General features: G+C 32.0%; 1 long non-coding RNA gene across 2 annotated transcripts in view; it reads right to left on the reverse strand.

The window, feature by feature from the left end:
* Positions 1-12,703: 12,703 nt before the first annotated feature.
* The window catches only part of LOC149478443 (uncharacterized), a 32,405-nt gene continuing 18,765 nt past the window's right edge, over positions 12,704-26,343 (reverse strand). Inside the window, exons 3-4 of one of the 2 annotated variants that reach the window (XR_016317416.1) lie at positions 21,967-22,018; positions 12,704-12,877 (exon numbers count right to left, since the gene is read on the reverse strand). This is a non-coding gene — a long non-coding RNA (uncharacterized LOC149478443). Of the gene's footprint in view, positions 12,878-21,876; positions 22,019-26,343 lie in introns of those variants that run through there. The other variant, XR_016317415.1, reaches the window with a different exon arrangement.

Here is a 26,343-nt window from a genome sequence, read left to right on the forward strand (position 1 = left end):
AATGCATCCTGTCATCCTATATGTAAATAATACAAATGTACTAAGGGAAAGTTGCTCCACTTAATTTTTAAAAATTAAATCATTCGTATAATTTAATATTCGTAATAAGTACCAAAAATGACAATTTGAAACAATTTTCGTGAAAATTACACCGGGTGATTTTTTTTTATCAGTACACAAAATTTGCGAATACTTTCTATTGATATCTTCAACTTCATGTTTATATAACTGATCAACTTTTACAAAGAAATTTGGACGAAATATAAAAAAAAATAAGCTTTCCATACAAAATGCATAACTCTATACATTTTTTTCGACCTAAGTTTCTTAGTGAAAGTTGTTCAGTTTAACTAATAAAACGGATAAACAAATTTTGTATTTAATAAAAAAAATGTAATGTTTGTGTTAAAAAATTATAAAATAGAAAAATACGCAAATGAAAACAAAAGATATTTATTTCTGACTAGCTTCCGCCCGCGACTCCGTCCGCGCGGATGTCAGTCTTCGCGTCTTCTACAGATTTATTATATTATGTATAATATATAGATTTATATTGATAAACCTAATAAATATTTTGCTAGCATTCTGATGCTTTATCGGTTGCACTGGATTTATCTCTTTTTTTTCAATCGCTTGAATGATATAGGATGGGTCCTTGATGGGCATCGAATGCTGAAGTCTCGAATCAATCAATTCTGACAGTAGGCAATTTATGTAAAATCTTGATAATGGTCCATCATTTTATTTTGCCTAAACGTTACATACTTTTTTTATATATTCTATTTTTAACGAATGATTCACTCCAGTCCAAACAGCAAATAAGCAGACTTCTGCTTCTGCAACGTTTAGTTGTCCCTGAATTTGGAAAAAATAGTCATGATTCTTATCTATGACAAAAGTGTTATTTTTTGCATTGTATTTCAAATATTAAATTTTTTTTAACCGCATCTTCCGCATTCATGTCTTTTGCCGGAATTAGACATTTAACTTCTACTAGTCCCATTTTCCCTTTTTGATATGGGAGTGTATAAAGTAAATTTTTTAGATATTTCTCGTTATACTTTTAAAAAGTTATTATTGTCATTTTGCTCATTAGGTAAAGTAATTTCGATATCAGTTTTAAGTTTTTTGATACCTGCAATAATAACGTCATAATTGCCTGCAGGCTGCACATACTTATCGATTACACCCTGTATACAATCCACCATCCACATTCATAATGTTTTCCTGTCCTCCTCTCCTTTACGCTGTTTACCGATACATTTGAAATGAGTAAATCTGCTACCACTGAAGGATGTTTCATTGTGATCAGCAAATTTTCACCACTGTTGTCGATTATTTGTTTTTCATTTTTAATCAGCAATTGGGAATCATCAGTTTTGTTTTTTGCAGATTGGTGATGTACCCTAACAATACGTCGAAAAGGGAAAGCATCAACGAATTATCGTGTTCGTCCTCTTTTTTTATTCTTCGCGTCTCTGTTACTTCTGTTTGTTTAGTTCTCAACCCCACTGAATTTTGATGATGTGATGATAATCCATTCGTTTTAATATTGGTACTTAGAGTTGGTAGACTAAACTAGAAATGGTGGACAAAATTTGTCAGCGCGTCTGTAAGATCAGAATATAAAACCAACATCCTGTATTTAAGTTACAAAATTAATAATCAAACAACATGCCGCTACGTTGAAAATGACTAGAAGAAAAAATTAAAACACCTCGGATCAATTTTGGAGTAAACATATCATTTTCCCCGTATGGGGATTTCCCCGGATGAACTTGGGAAGTTCAAGTTCTCAATACAAGTTTATATTATATTTCGTATTTCTCAAACGAAAAATAAACATTTTTGGAACTTCAAAAAAATTATATTATAAGAAAATTTATGAGCTTACTTTAGTTTTAAAGAAATATACATCCCTTTACTGACACCCCGTAAAATAAAGAAATTGTTGCCAATCACCTTTGCAATCTATTTGGTTTCATTAACTTTATGTTCGAAGATAATTTTTTTTCTAGTAGTTACACGCGTATTTTTTTCGTTTATTTTCCATATCGAAATCAAATGTTTAAAAATACGAATATTTGCACAAAACTAAGATAAAAATAATCAATTAACAAAAATATTAAATTTAATGAAGTAGAGCAACATTCACTTCGGTATGAAGGAAAATCGAGCGTAGAACACACGTCATAACGCTCCGGCCCAAGGAGCGCGACTAAAGAAATTCGCTAGGATTTTTCCTTATTATTTTAAATATTTTTTTAATATTTAAAGAATTATCAAAATTCAAAAAAAAATTTTTTTAAAGGATAAATACTCATTGGTCTTCAACCAACTCGAATAAATTAATGGAAAAAATAACTTTTAGCAGTATTTATCAATCGATTTTGTGAGGCAAAAAATGGGAAATTTAATGAATTTATAACGTTCTAATTAAGAAAATCATAAGTTTTTCGGCAATTGTATTCAGCAGTTTTTAATAACGACTATATAAGGATAATAATGCGCTGATCAGATTGTGTAAATTGTAATCGGTTGCAACGTAGTGAGTGCACAAACTTAGCTCGAAATGATTTTGGGGGAAAGAGACTTATCTTGAAGGCCTGATTAAGGTAACATAAAGTAACTTTATAAATGTGAAAAAATTCACGCGCATTGCGTATATAACACTATTACTAAACAAGAAAAAAAAATTCAGTTTATCATTTCATTAGCCGGGAAAAAATTGTCAAATAACTTGTTGAAAACGCAATTTTGCTAGACTGCAGCCTTAAACTTACCACACTTAAAAAATGTTATCATACAATATTTAAGCTTCATTACAACCTGGGCGGGGCCGGGTCGAGCGTGTACGAATTTAATATTGAAATTCATTTCGCTTTTCTTCCTTCCACAATTTATACAATGTAAATATTAGATTGTCATCCTATACCTAAATACCTTGCAACATTTTAAAGTACCTAATTACACGGAGCTATGTTTTACAATAACAGACTACCTAACTCATAATAATATATTGATTCAGCCTGCTAGATATAGGTCATACCCACGTATGCAACGCCCAGGGAACATGCAGGGACGCAAGCGCGGGGAATGATGCACTAGGTATGTAGTTAGACAATTTCATCATTGATTTTATTCACAGACTATCTATGTAGGTAGGTACTTACTCCTAGTGTATCATGTATGTAACGAAATTATACAGGTGTGGCTTAATGGATACCTACTATGGTAACTGCATTTAGAGTACGTTGTGGCTGTTGAAAAAAAATTGTGTTCAGTAAAAGTAACTTGGATGATATTTAAAAAAAAATACACCTTTGCAACTCACTCTCTTTTGCACGTGCAACGCACTCTTTTTTGGCTAAAAGTAACATTTGGCATAGTTCAATATAGAATGGAAAAATAAAGGGTTAGGTACATAGTTATAATAAAACACCTGTAACTAGCTCTATTGGAAAGCCCCGCCCTTCTCAATTACATAATCCAAGGGGATTTTTTATCGTATCTGTATCTAATTAACATTCATGAATGATTACAAATCAAACATTTAATTTTAGATATCTTTCACGTACATCTAAATCACACACCTACTGACTCATGATGAGTCACGAGGAGACCCACAGGTGCCATCTTGTACGTGGTATGCACCCACATACACATAACGGGTTAAGGACTACACCTTGTACCTATTATTATTATAGCATTGTCTGTTAGAACAATAAATAATGTTTAGATTTTTTGAAATATTACGATTCGATGTGTAGGTATCAAATACTGATGTCTGAAAATTTCTAAACACTTATACCTAGTTAGTTAGTTTCGATTTTTTAGTCTGATAACAGAATGAATGAAAGAAAGAATGTGTCTGCAGTCTGACTTAACCCCTTGACCACCGAGCGACTGTGATTCCGGGGGCTGAGGGATTAAAATATGAAAATCTATCTAGCAACATTCTACTTAATTTCTTTAGTTACCTAGTAATTATAAAAATATTAAAATATGGTCCTAACATTATTCTTCGTCTTCTTTTATTATTAGGTAACTAGATTTCCGCCCGTGGCTTCGCCCGCGTTTTTAAAGAAAATTCCGCATACTTAGTTCCCGTTCATGTGTCATTTCCTATATACAAATAGTAGGTACCTAGCCTATGTCTTATTCTGGGTCTTCTGCTACCTACATACCAAATTTAATTGTAATCGGTTCAGTACAATTTGCGTGAAAGAGTAGCAAACATCTATCCATCCTATTATCCTATCCTAACAAACTTTCGCATTTATAATATTATTAGAAGGATAGGATAAATTACTTTAATAGGTAGAACATTTGTTATAAATTATCAAATAGAATAAACTGCTTTCAATCAATACACCAGGGTTGGTTTTGAAATAATAATAGTGTGTATAGGAGTGTATAGGTTGTAGATATAAACTCAAATAAGAACAGCGCTGAGTTTTAGAAAAAAAAGCATTTATTACTAACTAAGGTTTGTTACAAAAATAAATTTACATTAATTTAATGTGATAGGTATTGTGCGATATAGCCAGGGTAAAGATTGTTACATTAATATTTTAATGTAATCTCCTATATTTCAATTCAGCCTCCATCCAGAATTGAGCTTCAGGCAGCAGCTAATCTAGACTATCGCCGTCGAGTCGGGTCGTCTTCCTGAAAAAGAAACAAGCATTAACAAAATTTCGGATAAGTATTATAGGTAGTTAATTACTTAGTCTATAGATTTTTATAAACCTAGGTATTATAATAATAATTATTATACGCTTTCCATTCGAGGCTTCGCCCGTGTTGTCTTAAACCTAAACAACAATACATAACTACTACAATAAATAGGAAAATCGTCACCTTCGTCGCAGTAGATAAATTATATTTTGAGTTTATTGCGAAAAAATAGAAAAAACGCGCCAGACTGCCAGAGGACTTTGTTTTACAATAAAACGTACTGACTGTAGGTATTGAAGTTTGAGCTGTGTTCATTAGCTATAAATTTCTCTGAGAGAGGTAGATGTTCAAGGTGCCTAGTTACAGTAGTATTGGGCGTATATCATTGTTACGACTAAAACCTTGACAATTTAAATTAGCAATAAATAATAAATGATGAGATGCAGTTAAATAATTGCCATGCCGTAAAGAAGCTTCTTATTGGAACCGTTATAAAAGGCTAGGCTATGATTTTTCCAAAATTATTATTGTAAATAGTAGGGATTGGAATACAATGTTATTTTTATAATCAAATGAGAAGAAAATAATGGATATCTCGAGCGCAAACGAAGGATCATCAGCTATGATTTTCACCATAGTTATAGGTATTATGGCCTATGGCCTATGGGACCTTAAAAAGCTTTCATCTGGCATCTGTTATAAAACGCCTCTGCCTGTTGCAAAACAATTATTAATTAAAACAATTTCGTACTTAACATTGGTACAAAGCGGAACACATAGGTTTTAAGGTAAAAGGAAGTGCATGTAGGTTGACGTAGACCTTGACCATAATGGATCTTCACGTACATACCACCGCTAAGTCTAACAGTAAATAAATCATTAAACCATATTTTGTTTATTGATCATTTTAGATTAATTTACCTAGATATTTAATGGAACCCATAGTTTCTATATCTGTAGTTAAATCATTGTTGAGTTGAGTCTGATTTTCAAAAAGTGGCGAACATTCGTACTTCGTAGGTAGGTAAGTAACTAGGTAAGTATAAAATAAATTATACAATTCACTTATTTTTTCAATGAACTAAGTATTTCCTCGTTTGTCATTGCTAACGTACAAGTTATTCTGCTTGGGTCATAGTTTAGATGCTTTTATTTCTGAAAAAAAAAGCCGCAAGATTTCATTTTCTCATTTCCAATTTAAATTCTCACCTCTATTAGAAAAAGTTTTTACGAGGTTGTTGTTACATTGTCGATTGTCGCATTAAGGTGTGATTACAATGTTATTGGGCTTAACGATTATATAACAATGACCATTACGTAGTTTAATATAATAGTATAAATTTAATTCACATCCGCACAGAGGTCAGGGGTAGTTCCATTCTGTCTTTGTCATTACCAAAGATAATACCTTGAAAATAAGTCATTGTAAACACTATTTGGGTCCCACGGTGAATTTGTGAAGATTGACGTTCGTTTAGGCGGGAAATACACTTTCAATCATGCTTGTGAAATATTTAAAAGCCTTTATTGAAATGTTCGGTGCATGATGATCTATAAGTATTAAGTAGATAGGTTATAAATCTTCGTGAATATTATTTGGTTAACTGAATAGTTTGAATGATATACAGGGTGTCCCACTGTTGGTATACTAAGCTCAAAGGAAGTTAGGTATAGTTTTGCATACGCTGAGTACGTAAAAAAATACTTATAAAATTCCAGACGCAGTTTTTTTTCAAATAGATGAATTCTTAAAACTCTATGTGTACACCCCTAACAAGCTACCCGCTCAACTTTGATACCAGCACGTGACCTATCGTTTAAGATTATGTTTTCATAGACAAAATGCTCACATTAGCGAACTGGTATATATGCCGGGTGCGCGAAGCTAGAGAAGAAAACATGGATTTTCAGGAAAAAATTAGCAAAAACTTTTTGATGTTATTTTGTTGTTTAAGTATTTCTTACGTGATCAGTGTATGCAAACCAATAGTGGGACACTGTATAGTTAACTTACGCTTTTATGTTTTTGAAGTGAAAGTTCCTTATCGGGGTTAGAAAAAAATTTAGTGTAGATAATATTTTTTCGTTACGCGTGACATTTTTTCGTTACGCGCCATCTTTTTCTTACTACTACCACGCGTGAATCGACGTATTTCTGTAAAGATGCATATTATAGTAAATTATTTTTTGAAAAATAAGGTCATAAAGAAGTTTCACTTCTTACGTGTATACACTAGTAACTACACGCACACATTTTTTTGAAGTGAAACATATTTTCACGATGTAGAGTTTTTTCAGTTAGGGCATGTAGAGCTGTTAGACGCTTGCCTCTACATGAGATCTGAATAACTTTTTCTAAATGCAAGCGCAGAATATTATAATAGACAATAGTACTGTGCGAGCCCTACTTGTCGTAGCCGCGCGCTCTCCTTGACAACTTATTACATGAAAATGTTTTTATAGTGGGATTTCAGTCTACTCTATGACCTTCCTTATCACATTTTTATGGTTTGTTAAATACTGCTAATTTCTATGTCGAATTTCAATTCAAATTGAGATTTATTTCCAATAAAGTTATATAAAAGCTAACTCAAACTCAAAACTCAAACATTTATTTATTCAATTAGACTTCTTCTAGAAGCACTTTTGAAACGTCATTAAGTACATATTTTTAACATTTACCACCGATTCGGAAAGCAGTATCTACGGAGAAGAATCGGCAAGAAACTCCATAGTTGCTCTTTTTAATCATGTCAGACTTACAATTTTACAAATTACATATGTAATATCAAAGAACTGTCCTGTGGTTTTTACGCGACAACCCTCCATGGGTTTTTATCTTCCATATATTCCTTAATACTGTAATAGGCTCTCTGGACAAGTACATTTTTAATATAAGTTTTAAATTTAGAACTACTAAACTCTTTAATATTATGAGGAATTCTGTTGTAGAAGCGTATACCTTGGCCCATAAATGAATTTTTAACTTTAGCTAGCCGGAAAAATGGCATTTCAATTTTATTTCTGTTTCTTGTGTCATAACAATGTCTATCTCCTACTTTTGTGTGTAAGTAAGCGTTATTATGTACATATAAAATATTATTAAATATATACTGCGACGGTACAGTAAGGATACCAGTATTCTTAAAGAGATCTCTTAGTGAGTCTCGAGCACGCAAATTATATATAGAGCGTATGGCTCTTTTCTGTAGTGTAAATATAGTTTCTATATCTGCAGCCCTGCCCCATAGCAGAATTCCATAGGACATTATGCTATGAAAGTAGCTAAAGTAAACCAATCTAGCCGTTTCTTCATCGGTGAGATGCCTTATTCTTCTAACTGCATATGCAGCTGAGCTGAGCTTAGCAGCGGTGGTGGTAACATGAGCCCCCCATTGAAGCTTCTCATCTAATGTCAAACCAAGAAAAACAGTCGATTCCACAGGGTACAATACCTCCCCGTTTAAAATAATATTCCTTTTCACCTTTTTTACATTTGGGAGGATAAATTCTACACAATTTGTTTTTTTTGTATTTAATAGTAAATTATTAGCATTAAACCAATTGGATATGCGTAAAAGAGCAGAGTTTACTTCGTTAACATTTGTGTCATGTCTATCCACATTAAATATTAATGAGGTGTCATCTGCAAACAGTACTATTTCACACATATCCTGCAAATAATAAGGTAGGTCATTAATATACACTAAGAACAAAAACGGTCCTAAGATAGATCCCTGCGGAACACCTATGTTAATCGGCGCACCGCGAGATTTCTCTCCATTAACGACAACGGTTTGTACCCTGTTCTGAAGATATGAAGCTATGAGATCCTGAGCTAAACCTTTGATACCATAAAAATTTAATTTCCGTAATAGAGTGGAATGTTCTACACAGTCGAAAGCCTTAGAAAGGTCGCAGAATATCCCCAAAGCATTCTTTGAATTTCCCCATGCTTTGTATATATGTGACAAAAGAGCTACTCCGGCATCAGTGGTAGAGCGCCCCTTTGTGAAACCATACTGTTTGGCGTGCAGTAAACCATTTGATGCAAAATGACTATTTAATTGGTTTAAAATTAGTTTCTCGAAGACTTTGCTCAAAGTTGGTAATATGGAAATTGGCCTATAGTTATTACTGTCTTCTTGGTCACCACTTTTAAATAAAGGAATAACTTTGCTAAACTTTAGTAAATCAGGGAATATACCACAGTCGCAACACTGATTAAATATAAACGCTAGTTGATTGGCAATGTTTTCTATGATATTATTTACTAAATTTACAGACATACCCCAGAGATCACATGTTTTTTTTAAATTTAATGTTTTAAAAGTTTTAACAATTTCATCAGCAGTCACGTGTCGCAATTCAAATAATTTGTTACACTCAGCAACGTGATCCCTCAATAAAGACTCTGCAAGCGCTGAAGACGAATTTAAATTCTTAGTTAAACTAGCAGGGACACTACTAAAGAAATCTTCAAAAGCAAGCGCAACATCAGCACTTTTGTCAATGACCCTACCAGAATTGACAAGTTTTATGGTACTATCGTTTGATCGGATTTTGCCCAATTCACCATTAATAATTGTCCAAACCGTTTTAACTTTATTGTCAGAGTTGCGTATTTTGTCTCTGATATACAAACTCTTGGCAGTGAAACAAACTTTTTTAAATGTTTTTGAATAATTTCTAACATAACTAAGAAATGACAAGTCTTTGTTATATTGTTTCATACCATATAACTCATAAAGAACGTTCCTGCATCTGTGTAGGTATACTAGGAGTTGCCCATTGGCTGAATGGTAAATCCTTGGTAATAGATAAAGATTTAATTTTAAATATTTTTTCATATTCACTATGAATGAACTTAAAAAGATTTGTAAACATTTCACAAGGATTTTTATGAAAGGATTGATTATTCAGGTCAGGTAGTTTATTATCAATATTATTTCTAAATGTATGAATGCCTTTTCTAGTTATTGGCCTAACATCAATTCTTTTAAATGTAGGTATGCAATCCCATTCAAAAACTACTTTCTGGCCACAGTGATCCGAAGTTAGCGTGTTGAGAATATATTTTTCTAAACATTTGCAATCACAGTATATATTATCAATACAAGTTGCAGAAGTAGGTGTTATTCGTGTGGGCTCATCAAAAAGTTTATACAGATTAAATGAATGAAACAAATTAACTATTCGTGTTGCCGTTTGTGTGTGTGAAAGTAAATCAATATTAAAATCACCACATACTATTACCTTCTTTTTACTCCTGCCTAAACTTGTTTATTAGTTAAGCAATGTAGGAGTCTGAGTTTATTTATATATATTTTTTTCTAAAAGAGGTAAGTATTAGTTACTTAACTATTTTTTTATTATACATATATTAAATGTGAAGGTATGATGTAGGTAGTAGTTATTCATAGAACCTTAAATTAATATTACTTCAACAAAGATTATTAAAATTCTTTAACAGCTATATATAAGATAAATCAGCCTTTCTCTAAGGTGTCATCAATAAAATCTCTATCACAGTCTATCTTTATCGATGTGCAGTCATTGATTTGTACTTATATACCTACGTATCTATTGAGATCTACTTATTAGAATTACCTACTGTATAATTTTCCGCATTCCCTTAGTCGTATATAGTGTATGGGACGACAAAAGAGACTATCATATGTGCACAACTGTTTAAAATTCAAGTCAATGAGTCAGTGCTGGCAATCGTGCGCTATTGTATGGAAAATATGTTAATTATATACAGGTGAAAATAGACTTTAATATCTTGTAAATTGTCCCAAATTACTGTGACAAGGTTTATGTTTATTAACAAGTGTATGTTCAGGGTTATACTTTCCGCTGCATTTGGTCTATTTCAACTTTCAATTCACGAATTCGGTTTGATCTCAATGTTGTTACTGTTCCGTCTTAGAATTCTAGTACTTAACTATATATGTATTTGATTACGTAAAAAGTTTTTTTCACTAGCTACTAACTAAGTAACTAATCTGTTTTAGACATATCAAATTTTCTAAGACCAATTTTATCCCAAACTAGTTTAAGTATATCAATTTTAAGTTATAAGCTTAAATTGTTTTTCTGAGGAATGCAAAAATATTGAATTAAATTTTTATGAATTAAATTAATTAAATTTTTACGAAGATAATACCACTCATAATAAGAATTAGGTACCTATATCTTTCTTGTCTCACACAAAATAAACAATGAAATCAGTAACCAACTTGTAATTGTTAGTTACTTTATGTAATAAATAAATGAATAACTAAAGCAGAAATACTATGAAATAATAATAGAATACATTTAAATTATATTAGCAATTCTTCTCCCCATTTACATGCAGAATTTTGATAATCAGCAACTCCGTCTTGACATAATCGCGTACTGCTTTGCCGCGTTTTCGACATCCAATCACAAGTTAGTATGGCAGCGGCTGTCAAGTTGTGCGCGTGATTTTAAAATATGTTGCGCAGAACGACAAACGTTAATAAAATATCGTGAACTTTTACAGTCTTTCGTCAAATAATAAGTGAAGTGTTGTGATTTGTGTTTAAGTAATTCAATCTTAGGTAATTTTATTTTTAAATTTTTATTGTTTTAAGATAAACTTTATGCTCATACTTATCTCGATTCAAGAAAAGACTTCGTTTCGACATACCTAATGTAAACTTTTCAATGTAAACTAGCTTTTGGTGATAACACATGTGTTACTAAGTTTGCAAAACTCAGAACATTGTAGGATAAAGACGAAACTATTTCAAAGAAAATGTAGAGTTTTTGCTCTCATAAAAATTAATAATTTTGAATTACAATTTCAATTCTGTAACTTTATAAAATTTATTGTATTGAATACATAAAAGTTTCTGTAATAGCTAGGTATAATATTATTATTATGGTTTAATATTATTTACAATGGAACAAAACCGCAAATAGGCTTTCATCTGAAAATTTGGGTCAAACCACTAGATTTATAAAATTACCTGTCTAGGCTCTAAGCTCTTTCATAAATCGTTTATAGTATTATTTAAATTGTGAATGAAGAAATTTATAAGCTTCTGTAATAGCCTAACTAGTTACCATTTAAATATATACTTACCTATTTATCAAAAGTAAGTTTATCTGGTAGCAGGTAGAGCCTACAAGGTAGGCTCTACGCTTTATGATACTATGTGAGTTGTGACCTAAGTAGGTAATCATTTAATTGAACACATTTTTAAATTAATCGAAATGATTTATTGATATTATATTAACATGACTCTACATTCTTGTCTCTTTTAAATATAAAAATTATAACACAAAAAAAACGCAATGAAAACCCCGTAGTTTTTAAGAACTTCCACTATAAAGAACCAAATAAGTAATTTCAACAAAAAAGATATTGAGATATAGCTACTATATTTACGTCAATTTCTTGTGATACCAATTTTCAAAGTCATTAAAACACCCCATAATTACTGATCATTAAATGACGAGGTATATTTTCTACTTACTTATGTATTTTTAACCGAGTTTTTTGCGCAACTAATTCTTATTACAACTTATAGCTTCTTGGAAACCTTCAACGAACCAAAATAAAAACAAAAGGCTGAAATCTTATGTTTTATATTATGTTGGCAAAATTAATCTACCTGCTCATCACATTTGAGCTTTAAATTCATTATGTACTAATATGTTATTGAATATGAGACTTCACTTCATACAGCATCGTTAAACATACAGTATACATACTTATATTGTTACTAGCGGTCCGCCCCGGCTTCGCCCGTGGTACATATTTACGTTTTTAACCGACTTCAAAAAAAAGGAGGAGGTTATCAATTCGACCGGTATATTTTTTTTTATCCCTACATAAGATTAAGAACCATCCTCGTACTTCAAGGAATATAATTAAAAAAGAATTATCGAAATCGGTCCACCCGTTCACACGTGATGCCGTGACAACGCGAAACGGGTTTCATTTTTTTTTATAATATATATAGATTAATCTTTAGTTTGTTTGGTTTAACACGTTCATTTAAGAAACCACTGCTTCGAATTGAAAATTTGTTTTTCTATCGTATAGCTACTTCATCCATTTACCTCGGAAGGTAGAGCCAAAATCATGAACTCAGAAAAATGTTGCAAAAATGGTATATTCCCTTGCAGAGACGAAGTTGCGTGGTCAGCTAGTATTATAAAACTGTAAAAGAATTGTTACATACTGTATTTACTATATAAGCGGAGTGAATCGGTAAATACTAAAATATAAAGTGAGTTGTAACATTGTGGAATGTCGAGCAATCATGATTTATTATCTTTACCGCAAGAATCTAACGCAGGTATTAACTACTAATGGATTCACCCGTGAAATATCCTTATTACATGACTAGACTAGCTGTGTACACCGTTTTACCTGCGAACAAAACCGTGAGTAATTTTTATCCCCTATTTGATATTTTCCTACTTTGGGGTTTGGTATTTGGAAAAAGAGCGTGTGAGCCGAGCACACGCGTCAGAAGTGGAATTTCTTTGGCAAGTTTATTGCCAGAGGAGTTGACGTGACGATGAAGGGAAATGTGACGGTATTACCATGATACGACCTCGAAATTTTACTCTCAACTCGCCTGAAAAACTTTTACTCCAAAAATTATGAAGTAGGTACATAGTAGGTGTATAATATTCCCTGTGTTCAGTGTATAAAAATTTGACCATATTTTGACATAGCTTCTCAAAATTTTTCATTCAAATCAATGATTTGGTTAAACATATATAACGGCTAAACTGTACATTATAGGGCGTGGAGTTGAGAGTCGTAATTTTTTTTGTGGTTAGCTATTGTCCTATGGAACCTAAATCTGAAATTTCACAGCGCGAAAACTTTTTGTTTTTGAGTCACGAATTTTTGAAAATCGGAAAATTTTACTCCATTTTATCTTTGAAACGCGAACTTACTGTTATGACAGTGTCAAATTGACCTACAGCGATTGTCAAACGCGTTTCATTTCAGGTAAAACATTTCTATCTAACAAAAAAAATATTATAATTTAAATTTTATTTATGAAATTTGTATATTTTTTAACAACAACATTAAAAATAATTATTATTAAGTATAGTTTTTGTAAAATAGATTAAATAAAATAAAATTATTAATATTCGCAATTTATAATTTAACAAAAATATTAATCGAAGTGTCTAGTCGTCCGCTAAACGGATGAATAAAATAAATTAGTCGTCCGATTACCGGATGAATAAAATAATTTAATCGTCCGATTATTCGGATTACTAGATAACCTTTTAACACTAAAGCGAGTTGGGTTGGACTAAAGCAAAGGGGGCGCAGGACTTTTGATGGAGTTGGTGTCATTTTAACACCTATTTATTATTGTTTTATCGTAAAGATAACGCTAATATAAGCATGTTTTATAGGAACAACTTTTCTCTAAAATCAAAAATGGCGGAGATATTCACCCTCAATTCGTTAGGTTAGGTTTAGGTTAGGTTAGCCTTTAGGTTAGGTTAGGTTAGGTTTCTTAAAAAAAAACTACGACGTCGTCGACGCGCAAAAAAAATCAAGTTAGGTTAGGTTAGCCGTTAGGTTAGGTTAGGTTAGGTTTCTTAAAAAAAAAAAACTACACAGAAATAGGAGCCCCGCGAAGCGGGGCTCCGTCAACGCGCAAAAAAAATCTAGTTTAGGTTAGGTTAGCCGTTAGGTTAGGTTAGGTTAGGTTTCTTTAAAAAAAAAACTACACAGAAATAGGAGCCCCGCGAAGCGGGGCTCCGCCGACGCGCAAAAAAAAATCAAATACCTACGTGTGCCCTCCTCCCCCCACAAAAAACCTATAATACGTGCGGCAGTTCAGTGCCGCGGCAGCGGCCGGCGAGTGCCAGGAGCGACTTTAGGGCGATTCCCACTCAAACAAAAAAAAAACTACAGGTCATACTAATGTCTATTACATTAAATCTGTCATATTTCAAATCAAAGAGCTAATGCAATATTACTAGTATTGAAAACTATTATTGTAAAGTAATAATTAATATTAATTGCTTCAGATCAATGTGGAACTGGAAAAAAATACCTAAAGCAAAGGGGGCGCAGGACTTAGAAAATTTTTAATAATAATAATAAAACACATTTATTGTCAGAATCACATAAAGATATACATTTACAAAGGAAAAACAAAGGAAATAAAAGAAAAATTCTAACAGCCGTACAAATAAAAACTTGCTTATTCAAACCTTATGCAATGAATAGATATGATAAGAATAAATAAAGAATAAGGATGTCATAATTTCTTACAAATAAATTTGGAATAACGTCGATGAAACTATGCTCACGCTATGCAATAGGCGCGGAGCGGCAACGTCGCAATTCATTCACAAAATTATGAAAAACATTGAAATTGTCTACGGTTAAACCTTGGTGCTGTCATTTTGACGCTCGTTTGACTTCGTCGAATTTGTTGTGAAGTTTCATCATACGATGTTCTGTTTATTTTTTAAATATTTATTTGAAATAATTTAAATATATCATTAAATATGCAAGCAAATGAAAGAGAACGCTATCCAATATCCAGAGAACAGAAGATAAACCCACCTTGAGATAGAGAATTACCAAATAACTGGTACTCAAAACATACAACTCCAGGCTTAGAAGATTTATATTTTCAACGAAAGTTTATAGTATTGTGATAAGTTTAGAAATAAGTGTTTTATGTATGTATGGTTTGGCGCATGTCGTAAATAAATAAATTATTATAAATATCAGTTTTTCATAATTTCGTATATTTTGACATTTCATACAAAATATTCCATTTCAATAAGTACGTAATGAAATTATTAATTTGCTCAACATTTTCTACTTCTCGTATTACTCTCATTGCTATTATCTCAAATTTAGATTGAAAATTGGTTCTAAAACTTGTAAAACACAGCACAATGTACTAAAAGATACGTTATAACTCAGTTATGTCAGACTTATACTAGGGTGGTAGCCGGAATAAGGACGGAATAGCATTAGGGCGTTTGTCCACTACAAGGAATTTTACGGTCCGGCATTCCGATTTTTTACGGTCCGGTATGGCACGCCATTAATCTATATACTAGCTTGTGCACTATACGTAATTTTACTGTCCGACATTTTACTTTTCCCTATTCCGGATGGTTTTTTATGTCTACGAGTCGCTGTAGGTATAATTGTTTTCGAATGCCCACTTGCTTGGATTTTACTGTTTTTACTGCATATGCCAATTGAAAGCAAGCTCTTGTTTTACTTTCTTTTAGTTGGCAATGAGATTTGAGAAGTCGGTATTGTTATTTTATATACATTGACCAAGCATTGACCTATAATTATTATCTAAGTAAGTGTTGGTAAGTTAAAGTTCAAGTGGGAATAGCTTTAGCTCCTCGTCACCGATTAAAATAAATAAGTGAAACACGCATTTTAAATCTCTTACGGAACTTTACTTTTTATTATAACGAAATAATATAATATTTCACCTTCTATATTTTTTACTCGTAATTCTTGAAAAATGCAAAAACAATCATTTATGATAGCATTATACCGCCAAACTTCCTTGAACTGTACCGCACTGATCCGAGTAAAGACGGACAGGTGCACAAGCAATTCATCGGTTTTTTCATGCCACACCGGACCGTAAAAAATCGGAATGCCGGACAGTAAAATTCCTTGTAGTGCACAAGCGCCCTTAGTATGAATATTTATTACGAAGTTATACTAGGTTACATTTATTTCGTGTTTATTTGTATGATTTTTCCTTATTCTTAGTTTATTCTTTGCATAAAATGTTATAACTCGTTTATTTGTACGGCTGTAAAAATAAAAGCATCTTATTCCTGAGAAAACAGTTGGTAATGTGGCAGTGAGTGACCTGACAAATGGAGCCAGCTCAGTTTATGATGGCAAGGTGATTAATACCTTACCACCACTGATTTTCAGTGACCCCAAGTGACTATTGGAGTTTCAGTCTAGAGTTGTATATAGGGATAATTTAAAATGAGTATATTATGTGAGATATATTTCCAATAATAAGATAGATACTAATAAATAAATAAATACATCAGTTAAAACATGTAATATAGGTAGATATAATATCAGTATGTAATTATGTATATAATGTAAATAAATAAAATGAAATTATGTATACAATGTTAATAATTATAGTGATAAATAGGCAGAAAGTAAATGCGTATATAGTATTATCACACCCCGGACACTCCATACAAAATGATCGTTTTGACAGTCACACTGTAGAGACTGCAAATGTGTGTGTTAACGCTTTATGGTTGGCACATTTGTGACTAGCGTAAAAAAAAATTCGCGTTTTTCTGATGAAATACATCCGTAAACAGCACAATATCTAACCATTTTCTACGAAAAACGATAATCACAAATCAAAAATAATAAAATTACTTTAAGTCAATTTGATTAATGTTGTCAATCTTCGTTGCATATCGTCCTTGCAGAAAAATATGGCCCATTTTATGTCTGATCGCGCGGGGGTGAGGTAAGTTTAATTTTGGCGGGAGGCGGAGAGTGTCCGTTCTGTAGCGTTTAGCTACTATTAAGTATTCTGTGGTATTATGTTATATTATAACCGGTAAATAAAATAAAATAAATATTAAATAAAGTTTATGTGTAATTCGATACAAATGCACTAAGGGTTGGAACAGGATTTTAAAATATGTTTCCGGTATTGGGAACGAAAATTATTAATATTTGTCAAATTGGTTAATGGAGGCGGAATGTTGTTCCAACACTTAGTGGCATTGTATCGAAAGCTACCCTTGAAAGCTGCTGAGTGGTGCTTGGGTATGGACAGTTTACAGTTTGCAGACCTGGTTAGGTAGTTTAAGGCACTTCGTTCACCTACCCGTGCGAGTTTTTCGTAGAGATATGCGGGTATTTTCGACTGCATCAATCCAAAAAGTAAAGTGGCAAAGTGTACCTGGCGTCTTTTTTGCATATTAAGGACGTTTGCGGTATTAAGGATTTTTGATGGAGTTGGTATCATTATAACACCTATTTATTATTGTTTTATCGTAAAGATTACGCTAATAAAAGCATGTTTTGTTGGGGCAACTTTTCTCTAAACTTGATAATTACCAAGATACATGACGGATTGTAAAATGTAAATTTTTTCAATGATGGAATATTATGTATTCAATATTAAGCTGCGAAAGTCCGAATCTAGCTAAAAAAAGTTACGCTAAAATAAGCATTGCATTATCATAAGACTTGCCACAGAACCGAAGCTGTCAACCCCGAATTCCACGTGGTCTTGTCTGCCCTACCCCTAGAGTGTATGTAAAAAGCCGGAGGCGCGGAGGGAGAGCAGCCCTCGCCCGCCGTGACAAAGCTCGGGAGCCGTGCGGAGCGGAGCGGCTGAGGCTGGTCGCCGAAGGCGACCAATAAGCTGAAGCTGCGAAGTGGAGTACGGGCGACCGTGCTTTGTCACGCAAGGGCGGAAGGGCTGCACTTCCCGTAGCGCCGGAGCTAAGGCAGTGTCTGAGACAATATAAAAAAGACATGAGGAGATAGGGAAAGGGTTAGGTTAGGTTTTATCATCAATCTTTGAGGGCGAATATCTCGGCCATTTTATATTTTAGAGAAAAAGTTTTTTTTATAAAACATGCTTATTTTAGCGTTTTGAATAAAAATTATGTATTTTATGATTCCTATACAATTTTCACTTTAGATCAAAAATTTTCTAAGTCCTTACTTTGCGCCCCCTTTGCTTTAGGCGGACCAAAACTTAATTTGTAAATATCTCGAAAACTATTAATTTTCGCGCCCCCCCCTTTACAGGGGAAGTTCCTAGTACCCACCCCCCCTCTCTCCACCCCCCACTACCCCCAAATTCCACGCCCTATAATGTACAGTTTTACCTATATATCTAGTAACTGACGGTATATATATATGTATATATACCGTCAGTTACTAGATATTTAAATTATCTTTTTGCCAACAAATTTTACGTTCTTTAGCAAACTTAAGCAACACTTCCCATGTACTTGAACATTCTCTTTCATTAAAAATTATTAACACAAAAATATCAAACGTTATATAAATTAACTACGAATATTAATGTTCGTAACTATAAAAAAATAATTTATTGCTTTGAAATTCATACAAGAATAGTTGTTCTGTGTTTAAGTGCACATTGCGAAACTTCCAATATCCAGGATAAAGGGTATTAGAATAAATTAAAGACCATTAAACTCGGTTTCATTTCTGTTACCGGTTACTTATACTTAATTCAATTATAATTACACCTATTGATAGATACTTAGGCAGTAAAATTATTAAAATATTATAACGTATGTAACTAAAAAGTAAAAACATTTAATAAATATGCTAGCTTTAGGCTCTAGCTTTGCTCTACATACGATATACAGATATATAGGTATAATGGACCAAATTTTCTTGTAATTTTTGGCAACACAAACATCTTGAAGCTCATTTGATTTTAATCTATTTCATTCAAAGACTAATATTTATAGAAATACTAAACTAGGTACATATTTACTGAGTATCATCTAGCTATATTTTTATTTTACACTGTATATAATAATATATACATGTAATAATTGATATAAGATAACGATAGTTAATAGATGCCTGCTAACCAACCTAATACATATTTAGCAGAAGAAATTTTTCTTCATTCTCTTTTGAGAATGAACTTTTGCTTTGGAACACAAAACATTTTAAACGTTCATTTAATTGAAGTATTAATAAGCTTCATAAAACCTAACACCATTGTATTCATGTATCTTAATTAATTCAAATAAGAAAGAAAGAAATGATCGGAACCAAACGATTGTTCGCATTTTTTTGCAAAGTGTGAGAGTTCGATTTTATAATGAACTAGGAAATTTTCTTGTAGATGGCCAATTGAGAAAGTAAGTTTGTTTTGTTTGAAGAAAACGTATATATATATTACTATCGCAAGTCAGCTAAAAGTTTCCAATAAAAATCTTTCAGAAAATATTATCTATAAATTAAGTACCTAACTGAGCATTAATTTCCACTAAGCTACGACGCGATGCTTAATTTGATTTTTTCAATATTACAACAAAAGTGTATTTCCAGAATTTGTAATATATTATGATCTCGTTTTTTATAGATAACAGAATCACAAATTACGGTTATAATATTTGTAAGTATGTATTACTGTTGAAGAACACAGTCACAAGAAATAGCCAAATACTTGAATAATTTATTATGTAATTTTTGTTTATTATTGTTGTATTTTGCTCATTACAAAATTTGATAACAACGTATTTCTGCAAGGTCACAATTACCGTAATACCCTTGATAGTTATGTCAAGTCTTCATTTGCATATTAAATAACGATTTGTGTTTACACTCTATACATGATTTTCAACTTAAGCTAGCCAATGAAAACTAAAATAACTAACAAATTAAAGTATGTACTTTTATAATATAAGTACAAATTAAAGTACTAAAACAATAATAAGTAAATACCTATTTTATAAAGTCCTGTAGAGTGTAGAGAATATAATATTTACCACAAGGTACCTTCTTATTTCTATACATTATGATTAAAACTATACAATATGGAGGGTAGAAAATAAATCATAAAAACTGAAAACTAATACACAGTAGTAGTGTTCAAACAGCTTTACAAACCTTTCAATTATAAGCGCTTTTGAGTCGTCATTTTGTAGCTAGAAAAGAGTAACCACGAATTCTGTAAACAGTGTATAGAGAAGTATCAGCAAAACACTCTAATTCATTTGATATGTCATCAACATTACTTATAGGGTCAACCGGGGCAAATGCAACTATGGGGCTATTGCAACTAGTTATCATAACTAATTTATTAGAGTTGTTGTAATAAATCGCCACCTATGATTCAATAACTCAACGACTAATAAATCTTACAAGTAATAGATGGTGCCCCTACGATGAAAACTATTTGATTGATAGGCCATTGTGTCAAACCGCTATTTTGAAGTTGTTGTGCGTAAAAACAGGTGTCGAGTTTTGCAGACAAAAAAATTGTTTAGGAGTGATTTTTTGCAGGTGTTTTTGATTGGACACGATTATCACAAGCCGTTAAGCTTATTTCATTTATATTTTTAGTGCGTTAGTTGACTCTATTTTGTGTTATTGATGCAGTTACAATTGCCTCATGAAAATTTCACTGTGGGGTTATTGCAACTGTGAGGTTAGTTACAATAGCCCCTTATATTTTTGTATGAAACTAAAAACACTAGTGATGTGACAGTGTCGATATTTTTATTATGTATCCTTCTTGGTAGTCAAAATATACTTTCTTTATGATTAATTTAAGAAGAACCATCGATTATTTCTTCGATATTATACCCAGAGACGGGTTCATAAGTAAAATTCAAATTAGATAAAGCGTGGTTAAAGAATATAAGTAACTAAAAACGATAGGTAGGATAGTTCTGTGATTGTTCAAGTAATTTTTAGTAAACGGTTGATTAACTAATAAACGTATTTTGTTTGGTTTACGTTTTAAACAATATTTAACACAAAGAATATTATTTGTTCTGACCAAAAACTAAAATTGACTTAGTAGGTAGTACACTGTTATTTTTTTTTGTTGCGATTTAAAGTGGTAAATCAAAGTAGGTACATGAGTTTTTCCTCTAAATAATGCAGCGCCATCTACGATCGCAACGTTATTGTATAGATAACGTTATTGTATATATATATATAGAATAATAAAAATATATCGATGAATAAGTTTTTTGCATTCCCCACACTAATTCTCTAACAAATAGTTGCATTTGCCCCACAATCAGAAAAATAAGATTTTTCCTGAAAACTCGTCCTTGCTACACGGTAATCCAGTTCAAAATCCTATGAATAACATGAAATCTCATAAATATATTCTATATTCGTTGTTTTATATGAAATAGAAGAAGAGCTATGGCAGTTAGTTGCATTTACCCCCGACTAGGGGTTAATGTAACTTTTTCTACCAATTTTAGGAAATATTCTCACTACCAGTTATTTATAAGACTACTGTATTGCTTGATTGGTTGAAAATAATCTTGAATAAATACAAAAATCACTAAATGGGTCAAATAAATGACCAAATATAAAAGGAGATAACTGCAACCGATCAAACTTGAAACTTGTTATTTTTTAGTTGCATTTGCCCCGGTTGACCTTACAATTTTTCTGCTTATTATTAGTCGATAACTTTCCCTAGATTTAACCTTCTAACTGTCTAACACACTGCTCATACGGTAAGAATTAGGTATACCTACACCTTCACTCTAAGATGTGTCCTTTTGATTCGTCACTGCCTTCACTTCGCACCTGTAAAAAACCATAACGAAGACATCACTATAATTGATAAGGGTTATTTTCAAAATATTTGTACATCACGAAATTGTCAGTAAACTGTTTCGTTAGGAAATGTCACGAAGTTGTAAAAGTAAGGCTGTATTCAGAATAAGGTAATATTACATATAAAAAAGTAAGAAGTCACTAGTTAAAAAAAATATATTTTTAGTTACAAAATAATCAAGAAACAATCAATTTTTATAATTCTCTGTTTGGTTTTCCTTTTATTTTCTTCTATCATTAGCTGCTTTCCATTTTTGTCTTCGAGCTTCTTTTTCACTGTCATTAAGATCTGATATTTTTCTTTGTCTTTGTTTCACTTTCTCGAGGTGTTTTTTCCTTTTCTTTTCATATTTTTCAGGGTTTTGCTTTTTTAAGTTTTTCAATGTATTTTTTTGCCGTTCGGCACCGGTTAGCGGCATTCTGAAACTAAAAAAAGCTGTTGGATATATGTATTTTGAATAAAAATAAAAACAAAAGTAAGCATCACTCGTGTGGGTGGAAAAGCGATCAACACTAAATGCAATAAGGCAAGCGTTATCCCATCAGAAACCACTTGTAAAATTGGAGGCCAAGACTCACTGATCCGCTTTCACTATAAAAAAGTTATCAAATCCCAGGAAAAGTCAAGTCCCTAAGCCCGACTTTACTAACCCTACATCATGGTTTAAAAAAGTATGGCCTGTAGTTACAAAAAAATAATCTTGAGAGATTTATTGTTTTTCTCCTTTATTTTTATTCGTTACATTAATTTAACACACATTTTAATATCTTATTTTCATACTTTACACATGAGACCACAGCTTTACCGTCTACAATTTACTGACGTCAGTAAATGTCAAGAAATTGTTCGTCAGTAACATGTAAAAAATAACCTAAGAAATACTTTTACACAAAATATAATCACATTTACCATTAGATTGAAAGTGTAATCTATTACTCTAGTCATAATTTAAGTATATTACAATTGCGGTAGGTGAATTCTTCAAAATGTACTTACTTTTGTTGAGAATACGTCGTCAGGAAAATGTAACTAAATTTTTTGCACAGCACACTACAGGACTTCTTCCGTGTCTGGACAACAAACAAAATGGCGGCGCGTTAATGTGACCTTACTTTTCGTGACATGACCAGTGTTGCCAATGATTAGAGTGAGATTCCTCCTCTTTGTGATACAAGAAGTTGGTCAATTATGTCAATAAATCAGTGTCACGAAATTGTAACGATTGATAGGGACATTTTTATAATACGTCATTCTTCGTTTATTTAAGGTAATTTAAATAGTTTAATCTATCAGATATAACACTTCAAACATTGCTTTTTAATTATGATACAAAAAAATAGGAGGTTTCATACAAAAATTCTGATAAAAATATTGGTTTTCATTGTCGTCCACATAGGGGACAATAAAAAAATGTATGGAGCTTTTTTTGTTACTTTATTTTCACATTAAATTTATGTAAGAATTTGAATCGCAATTCATTGCTTTTCATCAGAAATGATATGCAGTATGCTTAAGTTTAGTCTGTAAAACGTTAACAATGATTAATTTCAGTCGTAACCATATTTTTTTCGAAGATTTTTTAGGGGGACAAACATTTTGTAGTAATGTACAATTATTTTGAAAACGACCCATAAACATTTAATATTTACATAACAAGTTACATAAACAATCATTGTTTGACCTGAGAATGTTCGGCATTGAGCAAAACAGACGAAATGAGGGTAATTCGTTCGTGTTAGTTTGTAGGTCGTGGAATGTTTTAGCATTTACCAGTAAATACTATGTAAAGCGATTTCTTTGAATGAGTTTACAACTAGATGGTTAAGTGCTGGATTTCGAAGAACTACATGATCTTAAAAGAGCAGAGATTGTATGTTCTATGGCTTGAATTTTTGCAGTGATTTGTGAAATAGTCTTGATTGAAGCTTTTAGAAGAGATAATGGTAGCAATATGGTATGAGGTATCGTTAATAATTACAGTAGTCTTTATTCTTTCTATAACTTTAACACTTTCTTTCCATTTATCCTATTAATGTAATAATAGCGAAAGTTTGTGATGTGTGTTACCTATATCTCGCAAAATTTTCAAATCGAGTTTTACGCTGACATATTTTTACCAGTAATTACACGCTAAAGAAGTGGCGTGCTGAAGCTTATACTTACCATTATTTTTGTATCTAGCAGCTTTAGTGTACCTTAAATTTGTCTAAATATATATTTTTAGGATCAATAACCTATACTAATCGCTTTATAAGATTATGAAAACATCGCGTGGTTTGTGTTGTGTAATATTATATTATGACTTGGAGTATCTATTTACAAAGCGTTTAACCTTTTGACCGCCAGAGCAAAAACGCATCGCCGTGCCCTCCACGCCAAGCCACAAATTCAATGAGATAACCTTGAAAATAGTAGTGAGTCCAAAATGTTATCGATAAACATAATAATTCACGTCTGAATATTTGAATAAACAGCTTATTTAACACAAAAATAATATTTATTTAACCTCATCTCCTACTGTAAAAACTTAAGACCACATTTATAGCAACTATCAACAAAAAAAATCAACCTTTTGAGATACAAAAATACATATAAAATTGCAGCAAGTTACAGCACTATTCTCTATCAGTTACGCCCCATTGGCATGTATACATGCCAATGGCGCGGGCAACCATCCTTTTTTTTATAATCTCTCGCTTCTGATTAGGGATGTGTAGCTGTATATTATTAAAACTTATCGAGTTTATTTATTATGTTTATATGAACTATAGGTATTATTGTGAAGTGTTTATTTGTAAATATCAAAACAACTATTTATTACCTTTAAATAAAGGGAATTGCATTAAAACTACATACATATTTATTTTCCAATCATTTAGTTTAATACTTGAGTTATTACAAATACTAAATGTAGGTACCTATTTAGGTCAATTACCATATTTTGATATGACATAGCGACAATTTGTATCATAAGAATATTCTAATAAAGGCACTCACACTCTCGGCAATACTCGATAAAATATTTTTACAACTTTCCGCACTTAACAACACGGCACGCGCTTACGACGTCACCAGTCCGACATCTATTCATGTCAATGGCGCAGAAGGGATTGCATATCGATACTGTGCTAGGGATGCGCATGATTGGCGAAAAGGAAAATATTCAAATCAACAATATCCACAATATAGACAATATGGTATTATACCAAAGAATGTAGTATTTACCTTTTTTCTCAGTGACTAAGCTTATATATTTTTTTTGTAGTTATTACAAAAATTAAGCGAATTAGAGTAATTTCGCTGAAATTTTAATGAAGTTACTTGAATATTACACTACATCACTAGTAGGCACGTATACATGTCATTGGCGCGAGAGAACATGCTTTTTTAGCCATTAATTAAGTTATTTTTTGTCATCAAATATTTGAATAACTACTTGGCAATTTTGTTTACTGTGTACAATTATGTAATAACTGGGGATTCAGTTCATAAACTGTATAAATAAAACACGTAAAAGTAAAGGTTTAATATGTTTATTTTGTATTTATCTATGATCTGTTTCTTGGCATGTATAGGTGTCGTTGGCGCACAGGGCACGATTGCGCATGACATCTATAGATGTCGTTGGCGTTCAAAAGGTTAATCACATATATCTCCTTGAACCGATGTATTAATATTCAAAGGTTTTTATTTTAATGATTGTTTTGTTATGAATCGATGATTCATTATAAATGAATGGTGTTAATGATTCAGAGATGTTAATTTGCGTCAAACGATACCCAAAGCCAGCGATGGCTGTTAAGTTGAAATAGTATATCAAATTATGGTCCTATTAAATCCCAGATAGGTAGTTAAGTTCCAGACCAGAGCTTTTAAGGTACTTTTCTCCACTGTTTAATCGAATAAATTAATTCTCGGGTGTTTTTTGTTACAACTTAAAATAAAAAAGGAATCTCAGACGGCAGAACACATTACCTTTGCTTTCTGTCTCATGGTCTGAGGTCTCTATTTGGCTAAAATATCCATATTATTGATACTTATGAACGAACAGTCTTTTTAATCTATAGATCTATACATAACTTCAGTCTCCACCTTTCTAATTGTGTCCTCAAATATGAGACAACACATCTGTGACTAATCTTTGCGGATGCTTATGGATATTTTTTTACGCTTACCAACTTCCTCGTCTTTACCTTCTAAACGTTCTTATTATACCTCTAGCACATATTAGAAAATACTTGACTCTAGTAGGCTGTTGAGGCAAGAAATTAAATATCTAACTACCTATAGCAAT

Source organism: Colias philodice, chromosome 22 (genome assembly GCF_061535455.1).
Source record: "Colias philodice isolate Cphi_HAF_F1 chromosome 22, ilColPhil1 Martin Lab GWU primary, whole genome shotgun sequence".
In the NCBI taxonomy this organism is placed as follows: Eukaryota; Metazoa; Arthropoda; class Insecta; order Lepidoptera; family Pieridae; genus Colias; species Colias philodice.